Source organism: Tenrec ecaudatus, unplaced genomic scaffold (genome assembly GCF_050624435.1).
Source record: "Tenrec ecaudatus isolate mTenEca1 unplaced genomic scaffold, mTenEca1.hap1 Scaffold_259, whole genome shotgun sequence".
NCBI classification, from domain to species: Eukaryota; Metazoa; Chordata; class Mammalia; order Afrosoricida; family Tenrecidae; genus Tenrec; species Tenrec ecaudatus.
Window position 1 is genome coordinate 356,844 of NW_027458768.1, and position 17,255 is coordinate 374,098.

The window sequence follows — 17,255 nt, forward strand, 5'->3', positions numbered from 1 at the left end:
AATCTTCTCCTTCCTCAAAAGGCACATACATGCTTTTCTCCTTGTTTTGAATTAAAATGGCAGATGGGATGGTAGGAAAGAAAATGAACTAGTCTAACAGAATGGCCAAACAGATTTACCTTCCACATAAGAATGCAAATAACTCCTCAATCTTGTTATAGAGTCATGATATGATGAGCTCCATCAAAGCAGAGTAGAACACCACGGAGGTGAGACCAGAAAGACCATATTGAGTTGATTTTGTATGAGAGATTCTAGTTGCTAATTATACTTTTCATAACAGACAGATGGCAGGTATAGAAGCCCAGACTTAAAATGTCTTTATCTAATTGCCTGCCTAAATATATATTTGCAATATGGTCTTCAAAGGGAATACTTTCTTTACCTTAAATTCCTTTTCTTTTTCCCCTCTTTTATGTAATTTTATTGAAGTATCATTGATGTACAATAAACCATAGTGTGTTTTGCTCTTTGAGGTTTTTAAAAAGAATCGTTTTATTGGGGGCTCCTACAACTCTTATCACAATCTGTACATACATCCACTGTGTACATTTGTTGCCATCATCATTCTCAAAACATTTGCTTTCTACTTGAGCCCTTGGTAGTAGCTCCTCATTTCCACTCCTTCCCCCTCCCCCTCCCTCATGGACCCTTGATAATTTATAAATTATTATTCTGTCCTATCTTACACTGTTTGACATCTACCTTCACCCACTTTTTTGTTGTCCCTCCCTCATGGAGGAGGTTATATGTAGATCCTTGTAATCAGATCCCTCTTTCTACCCCACCTTTCCTCCACCCTCCTGTTATTGCTACTCTCAGCACTGGTCCTGAAGGGGTCATCTGTCCTGGTTTCCCTGTGTTTCCAGTTCCTATATGGACCAGTGTATATTCTCTGGTCTAGCCAGGTTTGTAAGGTAGAATTGGGATCATGATAGTGGGCGCGGTAGAATTTAGGAACGAGAGGAAAGTTATATGTTTCATCGTTGCTACACTGCATCCTGAATGGCTCATCTCCTCCCAGCGACCCTTCTGTAAGGGGTTGTCCAGTTGCCTACAGATAGATTTTGGATCCCCTAACTGTACCCCCCCCCTCATTCACAATGATATGATTTTTTTGTTCTTTGATGCCTGATAGCTGATCCCTTCTACACCTTGTGATCACACAAGCTGGTGTGCTTCTTTCACGTGCACTTTATTGGTTCTGAGTTAGATGGCCACTTGTTAACCTTCTAGTCTTTACAACCCTAGACTCTTTATCTTTTGATAGCTAGGCTCCATAAGCTTTCTTCACCTCATTTGTTTATACACCCACCTTTTGTCTTGAGTGATTGTGTCGGGAAGGTGACCATCATGGAATACCAGTTCCTTAAATTCCATATCTATAGGCTTAAATCTTATCCACAGGAAGCCTATTTTTATTGTATCCCTTGAACAAAATTTTGCAATAATTTTCTCTTTTTGGGTAAGTCCATCCTCAATCATTTATCCTTTAACATTTACAAGAATTTATCTGTAACCAACCCCATTTACATAGTCTCATTCATGCTATTTCCACAATAATTGCTAATAACCCTATTTTTTAGAATCGGCAGAAAGCATCAGCTTCAATATCCCATTGCCACTGAGTTGATGTCAACTCATGGGTACCCTATAGGACAGCATAGTATTGCCTCATGGGTTTCCAAGGCTGAAAAAAAATCTCTTTATTGTGAGTTGGGAGAAGGTTTACATAATACATCCGTTTTCCATTCAACAGTTCACACATATTTTGCTTCATGATATTGAGTGCAATCTGCTGAACGTAATATCACTTATCGCACTTCCTCCTTGTATTTCCTGTTTCCATTCCCCCTTCTTTCCTGACCCTTCTGAACTTTATCTTTATTGTTTGGCTGAAGATTGAGCCAAGGGAGTGAGTTCAGTTCCAGATCTGAAGGTGCCTAAGGACAACAGTCTTGTGGGTTCCAAGAATCTCTCTCTGAGTAATACCCCTGAACTTTTAAAATAAGTTTAAACTTTGTTGCACATATTTCTCCTATTCTATCCCAAAATTCCAAAGCAAACTCATTATCATTGTGTTGAAGCTGACTCATAGAGACCCTACAAGATAGAATAGAACTTCACCCTTTGATTTTCCAAGGCTTAAATCTTTACCAGAGCAGACAAACTCATATTTCTCACATGGAGCAACTGATAGGTTAGAACCACTTACTTTGTGGTTAGGAGCTCAATGAGGAGTCCCCTCTGCCATTAGAGCTCGTTTAGAATGCTATCCAGGATTCCCTAATGCTATCCCTCTCAGATCAGTTGGTAGTGGTAATGAATGTAAATCTTAAGGGGGTCAGACTGCCACATCGTAACTCTTCCTTGGGGAAGATGGTGGGTTTGAACTGCTCATTGATTAGCCCTTAAGTGCTTAATTACTGCCTCACCAGGGTTCTCCTTAACATTAGAACAGTGGGCACTTATTGGTTTATCTTGCTGGTCTCTGTTCCCTCAAAATTGCACTTCATCCACAGGGTTTTCTTCCACAACACACAGCTGCTAGTGTTTTTGGTTTGTTTTTCCACATGACTTCACCTTCCTGGTCAAAGCTGATTTGTCCAGGGCTAAACACACAATGAAAACATAGCCATATTTGCACACTACAAAATTTGAAGTGAGACAGCGAGCTATTTGTTGAGTTTTTTGAATGACAGAAGTCTAAAAGGAAGTGTTATGATACAGGAAACAGTGAGTTTTGATGTCCAGGAATTATGCTAGGGACCCAGTTGGCACTCCGAATGACTATTCAAAGTGATGGTATGAATTCTCCTCTTCCATGACCTACACATATAATAGATATAACCACTAAGTCCATGATTTGACAAATGTCTTGTGTGATTGAGTTTGGGTTCCCCATAGGATTAGATCCTGAGACAAAGGTTTTAATTAAGCCATTTTGGGGGAGATATCAATAAGGAAATGGGAAATAGAAAAGGGAAAGAAGGCAGCCAATGAAAAGTACATTATCAAACAATTTAAAATTGTGAGCAACTGGAGGTTAATCTTATTGGAGACACTGTAGAAAATCCACTAGTTATTCTGCCCAGAATGTGAGGGACTGTGGCTATTTGTCCAACAACTCCTATGGGTCATTGGTTAAGGGTTACTCCAGGAAGCAAGAATTAACTCCACAACCTCCTAAGCCATGCATGCTCAGGTACCGTGGTCTGCAGAAACTAGAGAAAGCAAGAAGAGAGATGTGATGGCCATTCGGAATTAGGCTAGCATGCCAAGTTGTCAGACATGTCAGGTTCTTGCACTATCATAACTTATGAGATATATCACTGGTATTTCAAACACAAGCATAGTTACCCGTGGTGGAAAATTTTCAGAAAAGCTTACAAGCTAAATAGACTAGAAAGAATAACCTGCCAATCTACATCTGAAAAAAATAGTGGTGTTTGTGGAGCACATTGATAGCAGTGGAATATTGTTTCATATAGTGCAGGATGATGAACCCCTCAAGTTGGAAGACACTCCTCAAAGTAGAGTTGCCCTTAGTGATATAAAGTTTTCAGGACCTATATTTGTTTATGTGGCAATGACTCAAAATGAGAAGATACAGCAGTACTGCAATAACCACTAACAAGAAGATGGGATGCATGAAATATGGATCTAGAAAAATTGGAAGCCATGAAAAAATGGAACACATAAAGATCAAACACTCTAGGTGTTATTGAACTGAAATAGACTGGTATTGGCCATTTTGAATGTCATAATAATATGATTTACATACCAGGGTAACAAATTTGAAAGGAATGGATGACTTTCATGTTAAAAAAGAGAATGTTTCAACATCGATTCCAATGTTCACCATTGTTAGGTGTAGGATATATTACACCTACAAGGATGAATAATTAATAAAGTTATTTTTCAAATTTACACACCAACCACTAATGCTAACAATAAAGCCATTGAGGATTTTTACCAACCTTTTCAGTCTGAAATTGATGAAACATGCAATCAAGATTACTGATGACTTGAATGCAAAAATTGGAAACTAAGGAGGAGGATCACTAGTTAGAAAATATGGCCATGGGGATGGAAGCCACATGGGAGATCTTATGATAGAATTTTCCAATAAGGATGGCTTATTGATTGAACATTTATTTTTCAGTTATGTAAACAGTAACCATAGACATGGATCATGTATATTGGATAGAAATACACAGGAATTAAATCAACGACATCTGTTGAAATAAACTACTATATATACTCGAGTATAACCCAAGGCAACTAATTTTACCCCCCAAAGCTGGAGTGCTTTTTCAGCATAAAAAATGTGCTGAAAAAAACTCGGCTTATACTCAAGTATTTACGGTATAAAGAAGTTTAATATCATCAGTCACGAGACTGGAGACCAACTGTGGAACAAACCATCAATGGCAAATTCAACTCGAATTCAAATAAAATTAAAACAAATCCCCAAGAGTCAAAGTATGAATTTGAGTATAGCTCACCTAAATTAGAGGATACTTCAAGAAGAAAGTTGACACATTGAACACAAATCACCTGAGATGATACGAGTTCTGCAATAATATCAAGAACATCATAAATAAAGAAATTCAAAGATAATTAAAAAGATCGAAACTAAAGAAAAGACAAAATGGATGTCACCTTGAATGTGGACTAGCTGAAGCCAATGAAAGAAATGATGAAGTACGAAAAAGATAGAGAGAGAAATATAGAAATAATTGATGAAGTAAAGACGCTGAATAAAGAAGCTGAACATAAAATTTCAAAGGGGAATTCAAAAAGATGGAATAAAGAATTATATTAAAAGGTGCAAAGACCTAGAATTAGGACAGCAAAAAATGAAAAGCAAGTGCATTTCACTAGCTGAAAAAATTGAAGAGAAATTCACAATACAGAATTACACAGATAGCATCAAAAGAACATGAAAGGTATTCACTGACCACATGAAGCCCAGGCTCCACAGCGCTGAGTCCAGAAGACCAAGATAGCATAGGGTTCTCACTGCAGATTGCTCTGAAAGTGCTCACAGTAGTAGGCCCTGGATCAACTGGGGAAAATGTAGAACTCAAAATAAGAAGACTAACCTTAGGATATGATAGGCACTAGTGGAATTCCCATTTGACACCTGACCTCACCTCCATGGCTCAACTTTCATCCCCCAAATAGGAGACCTATCCTGTCAACGATGTACAATTCAGAGCCCAGCATTTGTCAGGGAGTTACTCAGAAGGCAGGAAGGAATGGGAAGGAAAGACCAATGGAAACGGCAAACAAAGGGAGGGAATAGGAAAAGTAGTATTGCATTGTAGGTATTGCAATCAATATCATAAAACATTGCATGAATTGTAAGGAAAATCAATTTGCTCTGTAGATTTTCCCTCACATGACAATCAAAACAGTGTAAAAAGAAAATAAGTCATATGACCGAGTACACTGGTAGATCTTGCTGAAGACCAATTTCCAGTGTTAAAAGATGTCACTTTGAGGAATAAGGCACAGCTGAGCCCTAGTGGTATAGTGGTTACAAACATAATGCGTCAGACCAACCCGGTTGGGTTGCTCAACACAAGATCAACAGTTCTGCTCCCATACAAAGTTCCGGTATTGGAAACCCACAGGGATATCTCTCCCCTGTCCTATAGAGTTACTAAGGGTTGGAATCAACTTGATGGCAGTGAACTGGATGTAATCCAGGCTGACTAGACACACAAATCAAGTGACACTCATATATGTGCAATAAATAGTTTTTAATCAAGAAGTCATTATAGTATTTCTATTTCAAGGAAATATCCCAGGCCAGTCCAACTCAAGTCCATAAGTCCAACACTAGCCCATAAGTTCCTTTCCAACTTACGCAGTTACATGCAATGATGCAGAATGCAGGGATGTCAAAGGCCAGTGATTGCAATGTCGTGTGGACCCAAGGTCGATGGAAGCATGGTAAGACTCTGGCAGCTCTCAACGTGGCAGGAAGCAGTCAGGTGAATGCAAAAAGAAGGGGAGCTTCCCAGGGCCCTCCTTATGAGAAGGCCATGGCCACAAAGAGGCACCATCAGGCTATGGTGTGATTGACAGATTGGATACCAACCTTACACTTTTACATATCTTCAAACTGACATAAAATTATATAACTATCATACTATGGCATTTTCAATCACCTCATATGTACTTGAAAATGGACAATAATTATGAAAGATAAAACAAAAGTTGATGTCTTTGAATTATGATGCTGGTGAAGAATATTGAATATTCTATGGACTTTCAGAAGAAGGAACAAATCTTTCTTGGTGGAAGTAGAGCCAGAATGCTTCCTAGACGTGAGAATGGCAAGACTTCATATCACATACTTTGGACATGTTAACAGCTGAGCATAGTCCCTAGAGAAGGATATCATACTTGGTAAAGTGGAGTGGTGAAAAAAAGAAGAAGGTCCTCAATGGGATGAATTGGCATACTGGCTGCAAAAACGGTCTCCAACATTAACTGTGAGGAAACAGGCTGTGGGTGCTATGAGTTAGAGCCAAATTAACAGTGTCTAACAATGACAACTCCCCTCCCGTGCCCCATCTGTCAATTTGCTGCACTGTGGTAGCTTGTGCTTTGCTGTGATGCTGGGAGTTAGTCCACTAGTACTTCAAATACCAGGCAGGATCACCCACGGTGAACAGATTTCAACACAGCTTCCAGACTAAGAACTGACAGGACGACAAAACAATCAGTCCACTTCTGAGGGATTCACCATTGAAAACTTTCTGCATAGCAGTAAAATATTGTCTGATATAATGCCAGAAAATGAGCCCCTCAGATTGCAAAACAATCAAAATATCACCGAGAAAGAGAGCTTCCTCAAAGTAGAGTCCACCTTAATGATAACTCAAAACCTCACAACAGGACCTGTAGATAACATCATAATAAATGGAGAAAATATTGAAGTTATCAAGGATTTCGTCTTCCTTAGATTCACAACTAATGCTCATGGAAACAACAATCAAGAAACCAAATAACATATTGCATTAGGCAAATCTACTGCACATAACCACTTTAAAGTACTGAAGATCAAGAATTTCACGTAGGATTAAGTTGCGCCTGGCCCAAGGCATGGTATTTTCTGCCACATCTTATGCATGTGAAATTTGAACATTGAATGAGAACGACTGAAGGAGAACTGGTGCATTTGAATTAAGGTACTGACAAAAAAAATACTGAAAGTACCATGGGTGGAGAGAAGAACAAACAAATCTGTCTGAGAAGAAGTGCAGCTAAATGTTCCTTGGCAGATAGGATGGCGAGACTTCATCTCATGTACTTTGCAGATGTTATCAGGACAGACCAGTCCCTGGAGAACATCATACACATTACAGTGGAGGGGTTGCAAAAGAGGAAGACACCCAATCAAATGGATCGGGACAATTCCTACAACAATGGGCTCAAAATAACAAAAATTTTGAGTATGGGGCAGGACCAGGCAATGTTTCATTCTGTTGTGTAGGCATTATTATGAGACAGAACTGACTTGAAGGCATCTAGCAACAAAGTGTACTAAAGCTTCTGGCACCTTCATTTGCTGATGGATTATAATTCAAAATGAGAAAAATCATTGCAACCATTCATTAATAATCAGAATATGAAACGTGCAAAATAAGAATCTAGGAAAATTGGAAATCATAAAAAACGGAATCTGACCTATAAAGATCAATATCCTAGGCATTGGTGAGTTGAAATAGTCCCTTTGAATCTTAAAATGATAAGAATGACTATGCTGACAATGACAAATTCAAAAGAATGTCTCTTTCATCCTCAAAAAGAGCATTTCTAGATCTATCTTGAAGTGCAATGCTGCCTGTGACAGAATAATATCTATCTTCATACACAAGGAAGGCCGGTTAATAGAACCATTATTCAAATTTTCTTACAAACCACTAAAGCCAATGAAGAATTGTACCAACTTCTATAGTCTGAAATTGATCACACATGTACTGAAAATGCATTAATAATTGTTGACAATTGGAATGCACACATGGAAACAAAAAGGAAGGAAGAGTAATTAGAAACTATGGCTTTGGGGATCGAAAAGAAGCTGAAGACTGCATGAAAGAATTCTGCAAGAGCAATAATTTCCTCATTGCAAACACCTTTATTCAACAACAGGAGCGGCATATATACATGTGGAATACACAGGGATGGAATTGATTAAATCTGTGGGAAGACATGATAGAGAAGCTCAATATCATTGAGACAACATAAGACCAGGGGCCAACTATGTAACAGACTATCAATTACTAATATGCAAGTTCAAGTCAAACCTGAAGAAAATTAAAATAAGAACGCAAAAGAGCCCAAATACATCCTATATTATATCTATGGTCGGCTGGGGTTTCTAGAGAAACAAACCAGTGATACTGATACATGTAGAAGAAGGAAATTCATATCAATAAAGAATTTTACATTAAGAAGTCCACACAACAAGAAACCCCAGTCCAACTCCAGCCCATAAATCAGATGCAAACTAGAGGCCCTTCCAGACTCATGAAGCTGTTGGAGGAATAGCCCAAGAAACAGGAAAACCACAGGTTGGTGGAGGCAGAGTTGGGAGAATCCAAAGTCAACAGGCAGTTGGCAGGCCACAGACAGCTCTTAGGGTCAGCATGTTTCATGGTGATTGCCATCCCAAGAAGCCAGACGTAGGGTCCAGGGTCTTTTCATCAGGAAGAAAAAGAGTGAGCCCATACTCCACAGTCTACTTATAGCTATGAAATAGGTCACACCCCCAAGGAGACTGTGACCTGCGCCTTCTGAAGATCCTGGTCAAGCTATATTGACACCAAACCTTAGTATCACAATATCTCACCTGAATTTAGAGCCTATCTCAAGAATGGTTTGGACATATTGAACATTAATGATCAGCTACCAGAAGACTTGTGAAATAGCATCAAGATCATCAATCTTTTTTTTTTTGTCATGTCATCTGTGGCTATTTATTTATTTATCATAAATCATTTTATTGGGGGCTCCTCAAAAAGATCATTATAATACAGTAAAGAAAGAAAATACTACAGTGGATATCAGAGGAGACTGTGAAACTTGCTCTTGAACCTAAAGCAGCTAAAGCAAATGGAAGAAATGATGAAATAAAAGAGTTGAACAGAAAAATTTGAAAGGCCAGCTTGAGAAGATAAAGTAAAGAATTATATTGTAACGTGTAAAGACCTAAAATTAGGAAAGCAAAAGGAATGAGTACGGTCAGCATATCATATATTGAAAGAACCGAAGAAAAAATCCAAGCCTTGGATTAAAATGTTCAAGGATTATTTATCAAACTATTGAATGATGCAGGGAGAATCCAAAGAATATGGACGGAGTATACAGAGTCTCTGTACCCAAGAATTAGTTGAGGTTCTACTAGTTCAAAAGGCCAAGAGGAAGTTGAAGCTGCAATGTAAGCATTAGTGAAAAGCAAGGAAGGGATAGGAATGGAAATATTTCAACACGCTCGTGCAGTGATAGTCCATGTCAAGAAATTTGGAAGATAGCTATCTGGTCAACCAACTGGAAGTGATTAATATTTGTGTCCATTCTAAAGAAATATGACGCAACAAAATCTGCAAATTAATTTAAAATAACATTAATATGACATGCAAGTACAATTTTATTGATGATAACTTTAAAAGTAGTTATAGCAATATGTCAACAGGAAGCTGCCAGAAATCCAGGCTGTATTAAAAGAGGGCATGAGGCAAGGTATATCAATGCTGATTTCAGATGGACCTTGGCTGAAAGCAGAGGATACAAGGAAAATGCTTACTTATGTACTATTGACTATGCAGAGGATTTTACTGTGTATCATAACAAACTTTGGGTAGCATATGAATACATATGAGAACAATGGGAATTCCCGTACATTTAATTGTGCTCCTGTGGTACCTGTACATAAACCAACAGGAAGTGGTTCGAATAGAACAAGGGGATACTGCGTGGTTTAAAATCAGGAGAGTGTGTGTTGTGGTTATATCCTTTCACCATATGTGTTAGACAGGGTTCTCTAGAGAAACATAACCAGGACATTTATGATTTGATAGATAGAACACGAAGGAATATAACAGCTAATTAGTCCACATAGCAGTACAGAGGACTCAGTTTAACTCACTTCCATGCAACAGTAAATATGGCAGTACAGCCAGGCAGCAAACTGCAGAACTAGGTAAGGCAGCCACACACTGGTCTGGTCACCAGAGAGCAACTGAGAGATAGGAGTGGCTTGCTGAGCCATTTATCTCTTTGCCCACTAATCAAACTGCAAACTTATTAATCCCACATGTTCTTATTGGCCATGTTGGCACTATAAACCTACCTATCTATCACACTATACTTATTCAAATAATCTGAGAAGCTGCTCTGTATGAAGAAGTTGAGTCATCTGGATTGGAGGAAGAATCATTAACAATCTGTGTTATGCAGATGACCCAATCTTGCCGGCTGAAAATCAATAGGCCTTGAAGTACTTACTGATAAAGCTCATATAGTACACCTTCAGTATAAATTAGTCTTCAACACTAAGAATACAAATGTCTTCTCAACTTGACAAATATAAACACACAACATCCTTAAAAATAGAGAAATGTAGCTAAACTATTTTACTTGGACCCACAATCAATACTCACAGAAGCAGCAGTCAATAAATCAACGTATTTCATTGGAAAAATCTGTTGTAAAAGACCTCTTTAAAATGTGAAAGAGCAAATGCTTTACTCTGGGGATTAGCAAGTTATGCCTGCTTTTAGCCTTGATATTTTTAATCACCTTAGATGCATGTGAAAGGAGTCTTAATTTCAGTGTCTGGTATGGGTTGAATGACTAACAGCAAGGTTGGTGGTTCAACCCACTTGCTGCTCCACAGAAGAAAGAGGAAGCTATTTGACCCTGTAAATATTTACAGCCTTGGAAACCCTATATGGTCACTATGAATAAGAATAGACTTGATGGTAATATTTGACATATGCATGTGAAAGATGGACCATAAACAAGGAAGACTGAAGAAAATATGATGCCTTTCAAATATGATGTTGTAAATAATATTGAATATACCATGAATGCCCAGCAGAACAAAGAGGTCTGTCCCGGAAGAAGTACAGCCAGAATGTATTTTAGAAGTGAGGATGGTAAAACTCCATTTCATATATTTTGAACATGGTATCAGGAGAAATTAGTCCCTAGAAAAGGACAAAATACTTGGTAGAGCATCATCAAAAAACAGGTAAACCCAGAATGAGATGGATCAACACAGTGGCTGTAAAAATAGGCTAAAATATGACCATTGTGAGGATGTCCCAGGACTAGAAAGGCATTTATTCTATTGTGCATAGGGTCACTATAAGTGGCAGTGCGTGAGATTTTGTTGATTAACAACACTGGGATATGAGCAATGTCCCCATGGCATATGCTAAACTGTCACCATGCTGGACACAGTTGATCTTTGTGGATTTAGAGGGTAATTATTTAGAGGGTTATGATTCCACTGAATTTTTTTCTGTGTATTCAAACTATTCCATCCTAAGATTCCACAGATCTATCCAAACCAAGCTCACTGCCATTGAATCAATGCTAACTCATATCGACCCTACAGGACATGGGTAAAATTGTACCTGTGAGGTTCTGAGACTGTACCTCTTTACAGAGTAGAGTCCTATCTTTCTCCCGAAGAGCAGCCGGTGATTTCAAAATACCGACCATGCAATTAGCAGCCCAATGTGTAACCAAGAACTATTCAGGGAAGCTAGAGGGAGAGCATGAAAAGAAATGAGTAGTTGAGGTGGTTGGATGCACATCCATCCCTTTGTTCTACTCTCTATGACTTTTTCTGAGTTCATTCAAACTGTAAATTAAGACACAAAATAGATTTCTACCCAACCCTGCTATATGCCTCAACAGTATCCATTTTTCTCATTCTTACTACTAATAGAAGCTCAATTTTGTTTAGGGTGATAATGTACCTACTTAAATCGCTCACTCCTAGGCTCCCTTGCAGCTATGCATGAGCATTTGACCCAGTTTGGGCCAAATATGTGTAGGTGAAAGACACTGAGTAGGACTCCCAAGAAAGTTTTTGTTGTTGTTTAAGGCAAAGCACTTGTCTGGCATAACCCATTTCATTTTTGTCCTTGGCTCTTCTGCTGTCATGCTCCCTAGTCAGAATATTGAAAGATGGGAGAGTCACATAGGTTACATGAGTTTGGCAGACCAAAAAGCATGCATTCTCCTATATGCAAGATGAGTCCCTGAGCAAATACGCCAGACCTAGGCTACCGATTTCAAGACTTACTATTGTATAAGACAAACCCCTGTGTGGTGCAAAGGGTTAACACAATTCACTGCTAAGCCAAAGATGCCTTGGAAGAAAAACCTGGCAATCTACATTTAAAAATTCAGCCCTTGAAAACCTCATGGAGCACAGTTCTACCCTGAATCATATGGGGTAACTGTAAATCAGAATCAATTCAGTGGCAACTGGTTTGGTATTTTTGGTGTTAATATAAGAAAAATGAAGCTTTTGTGATTAGACCACTAGAGTCGGTTTGTTTTTTCCCATGTAGACAGATGCAATTTGGACTGATAGAGAAATAATTAAAAGAATGTAGAGTTAAGTAAGCGTAATGATTATGGAACTAATCATTTAGCAATGGGCTGCTAACCACAAGGTCAGTAGTTCAAATGCACCAGTCACTCAGGGGGAGAAAAGTGAAGCTCTCTGCTTCTGTAAAGATTTACAGTCTTGGAAGCCCTATATGGGGTTGCTATAAGTTGTAATCACCTTGATAGCATTGTATTTGTTTGAGTTTGGTGACTAGTATGTAAGCTTTGAGTGGGTAGTAATAGATACTTTGAATACTATTCTTAGCACTATAGGTATTATGTCTTTTGCAAATGGATAAACGAACAAAAGCGATATTCATTTTGTGTTTTCTGTAGTTTGCCTTATTCTTCCAAGAAGATTCCTCAAGTGTTAAAACCCAGTCTTCTCTGGCATACTTGAATAAAAGAATAACTGATAGACACAGACTTGAACCCTGGCCTGTGTGATCTTGGGTGTGTCACTGTTTTTCAATCCATTTCTCATCTGTGAACTGGGGATTACACATGTAGCCCACAGGGTTGTTTTGGAGATTCAGAGTAATGTATGTGTCTTGGATTGAGTGCCCTTGCATGCCGAGCTTATTCCTCAGGCCTGGGTGCAGGGAGTCTATTTGAGATCTGATGGCAGGGAGTGGGAATAGGAAAGCAGACGCAAGACTGAGTTAGGGGGAGAAGCAATCACAATGGGAACGGGGTGTTGAGGCTTTTAATGTAGGATACAGGGCTTGATTCCCCCAGGACTTCTGAGGAACATGGGTTCTGTCCTAGAATTGCCTACCAGAAACAGGAGGCTGGGCTCTTCTTCGCCTGTAGTGGTGTTGAGCATTCCTCCTAGTACGGTGACCTCTCCTACCTTCCTGGGTTTGGCTTTCCATGCCTTTGAAAAGGCTTCGAGGCAGAAGGACATGGAGAGCTGCGTGCTGCACAGTTGTGATAAGACACCATTTCAGCAGGAGCCTGCACTTACATAGAGCCGTTCGCCACTGCTATGATGGATATCAGGAGGAGCCCTGGAAGTGCAGTGGTTACAAGTTGGTTTGCTAACTTCAAGGTCAGCAGTTCAAAACTACTAGCTCCAAGGAAGAAAGATGGGGTTTTCTACTCCAATAAAGAGTTGTAGTGTTTGAAACTCGCAGGGGGCAATTGTACACTGCCCCACAGGATCGCTATGAGTCGGTATTGACTGGAAGGCAGTGAGATGGTGTCAGAGATGGGTCAAAGGAATGTGGCATGGCAACCCTAAGAATCTGCTACAGAACCATAAAGTGCCTGGGATAGATGAGTTTATTGTGCTTCACCTTTTAAAACCATCAAACTGGCAACAGTTTAAAAGACAAACATACCAAGTGTCATTGGAGATCCGGGGAAAGCAGAGAAACACTGCTAATGATGCAGGTTTGCTGCACAGCAATCTGGCAGAGCTTAGTGAAAGCCCATTGAATGTACCCTAGGACCTAGTGAGCCCCTCCTGGGCGTACAACCAAAGAAGCGCAGTCACTGAGTTGACTTTCATTCCTCATGACCCTATCAAACAAAGCTGAATGGTCCCATGATGTTTTCAAGGTTTCTATTGGGAAGTAGACAGCCATGCCTTTATCCCACAGTGTGTGGAAGACGGCTTCAAACTACTGACCTTTGGGTTAGCAGCCAAGCACTTAATATCTCCCCCATCAAAGCTCTCTCCTGGATGTAGAAAAACAAACAAAACCCCAGTTGATTCTTCCTCATTAGCAACCCTACAAGGCACAGTAGAATTGCTGCTTTAGGTTTACAAAACTAAATTCTTACGACAGCAGACAGCCTCTCTTTGCTCCATGGAATAGCTGGTGGCTTGGAACTGCTCACCTTGGGGTTAGCAGCCCAACGCATAATTCCTGGGTATATAGGCCAAGCTTTTTATCCAATTCACAGGGCCATTGGGGCATTTTTACAAGAATGGTCACCACACTGATGCCTGCAGTAGAGAAGAGTTGGAGCCGAATTGGATGCCAATCAACAGACAACTGAAGAAGGAAACAAAAGAAAGATGATGATTGCTCATGACCAAGTGGCACACAGCAGCACATGCAATTGATATGCAGCATGGCAATAACTCTTAATGACATTGTAAGGAGTTGAAAAGGTCAGAAACTGAATGAGATTTATATTGCAGTACCATTCATGGAAGCTGAAAGCCCATTCACCAAGCAGGATGGTCTAGTGCACATGGCTGTATGCCTATAAGGACACACACACACACCAAGCACCCAGCAGGGAGTATTAGTCTGAAGAGGGGAATGGAAGTGATGTGAATGTGGAAAAGGAGGGACAAAACACAAGCAGGGCCTGACATTGATCAGGGTTCACGGTGTGCTATAAAGTAGGCATGATTAATCACTTCCGTGTACCAGAAGGCTGAGCTAGATTTTTAAAGCAAGTCAAGTGCCTGGAACACAATGGTTGTTAGCTGCTGTTGAGTCAGCCCCCAGTCCAACTCACTGTGACAACCAGCTCCCAGTGACTCCATGGGCAATATTCTCCCTGGACCTGCACCATCTCTTTGGTTGTGCATCAGATTGTGATTCACAGGGGTTTTCGTTAACTGGTTTTCAGAAGTAGAATGCCAGGCTCTTCTTCATCGCTCATCTTAGTCTGGACACATCACAGAAACGGGTTCAGTCTCATAGCCGCACCCAACCAAGCTTCCCCATTTGAGTATCATAGCAACACAGAAATCAGTTCAGTACCACAGCAATAACCAAGCATCCCCCTGACAAATGAGTGTTGGATGCACATGAGTTGCATTGTCTTGGACTCAAACCCAGATCTCCCACATGGAAAAGGAGAATTCTACAACTGCACCACCAATTTACCCTCAGAATATAATAATTATCCAGTAAATGGTTATTAAGAACGTGGCTGCCAGGAAAATCCAGCAATTTCCTGCCAAGGCTTAACACTAATATCTTCCCCCACACACTAGAAGGCTGCAGAGGAATGACTTTCTCCATGCCAGCCCTGGTATCTAGACAAGGGACCCTAACACTGAGCCACTGAGCCCCAGCAGGCTGGGGAGCAATGTCAAATTGGATGAGGGACAATCCTGGTTGAGTTAGTTTCCCTAAGCTTGCAGGGCAGTTTAGCATGTCCACAGCTGTGTTCAGAATAGCCATGCGATTACCACCGAGAGAAATTCTACATGCTTTCACACCCCATGCTAGTCGTTGCAGCCATCGTTGAGTACAGTTCATGCTCATCACTATCTAGAACTCACGGTGATGCTGTGGGTGAGCCATTGGGCAGGTAACCTCAAGGTTGGCAGTTCAAAGGCACCAGTTGTTCTCTGAGAGGAAGGTGAGATGATCTGCTCCTGTAAAGATTTAGCCTGAGGAATTTTATATAGGGTCACAGTGAGTCAGGATCAACTCAATGGTGTGGGTTTGGTTTATTAGACCCACCATCAGATCATATTTAATGTATTTATTAACATGTATATTTGCCACAAATCCAATGTCTTTTATTTTTATCACTGCATTTCAATACAATTTGTGCCTTTGTGATTCTGTATTTCATTGGAGGTATTTGGAAATATTATTCTGGGGAGTGGGCAGGTGTTCCATAGCCTTTCCTAAATGCCAAAAGGATCCATGGGGTTGCAATGGTTAAGACCCTCTAATAGACTTTATCAAAGAGCCCTGGAGGCACAATGGTTAAGTGCTCAGCTGCTATCCAAAAGGTTGAAGGTTTGAACCCACCAGTGACTCTGTTCTTGGAAGAAAAACCAGGCAACTCATTCTTGTAAAGATTACAGCATAGAGAAGCCTAGAGCAGTGGTTCTCAAACTTCCTAATGCCACAACCCTTTCATACAGTTCCTCATGTTGTGGTGACCTCCACAACCATAAAAATATTCTCATTGCTGCTTCATAACTGTAATTTTGTTACAGTCACCCTGTGCAAGGGTCCCACAGGTTGAGAACCATTGGTCTAGAGAGCTCTGCACTGATGCATTGAGTCACTATGAGTGGACTGGACTAGAAGGTTCCTAACAAAAACACCAACAATCCTTTTTTACCATGACCTTGTTAACTCAAAAAGATTAATAAGCAAATTCACAAATGAGGACATCCAGTTGCCCCTCCAAACTGGAGAAGCATGAGTTAAATGGTGACCCTGACCCCACGGTGTCCTCCAGCTGGTGCCATGCTGCCTTTATTCCTTCTGCCTCTCAGTTCTGTGGAGAAGAAGGGGAAAGGGAGGGAAAGAAAAAGAAAGAAATGAAAAGATAATTTTTCCAGCTTCTTCACATCACTGAATTGAACTTTACTTTTAGTAACAGTATTATGAAATGGAAATGGTGCTTTCACTATTTTGCTTTTAGGTGATATTCAGAGACATGGTGCTGGTAATTATTTGAGCCGGGGAGGTTAGTGTGCAGATTTTCTGAATATGGTTGAGCCAGCATGCCCCCTTGCAGGCCTAGCATTTCCCTGGGCTATGAGAAGTTATAGACAGTCTACCCTCTTCTTCCTCTGACTTCGCTGCAAACCATGGACACACTGGTTCTGACTTGACCTGGCTCCAGTACAGAAAAAATTATCCTCCTTGCATAATTGTAGTGCTTGC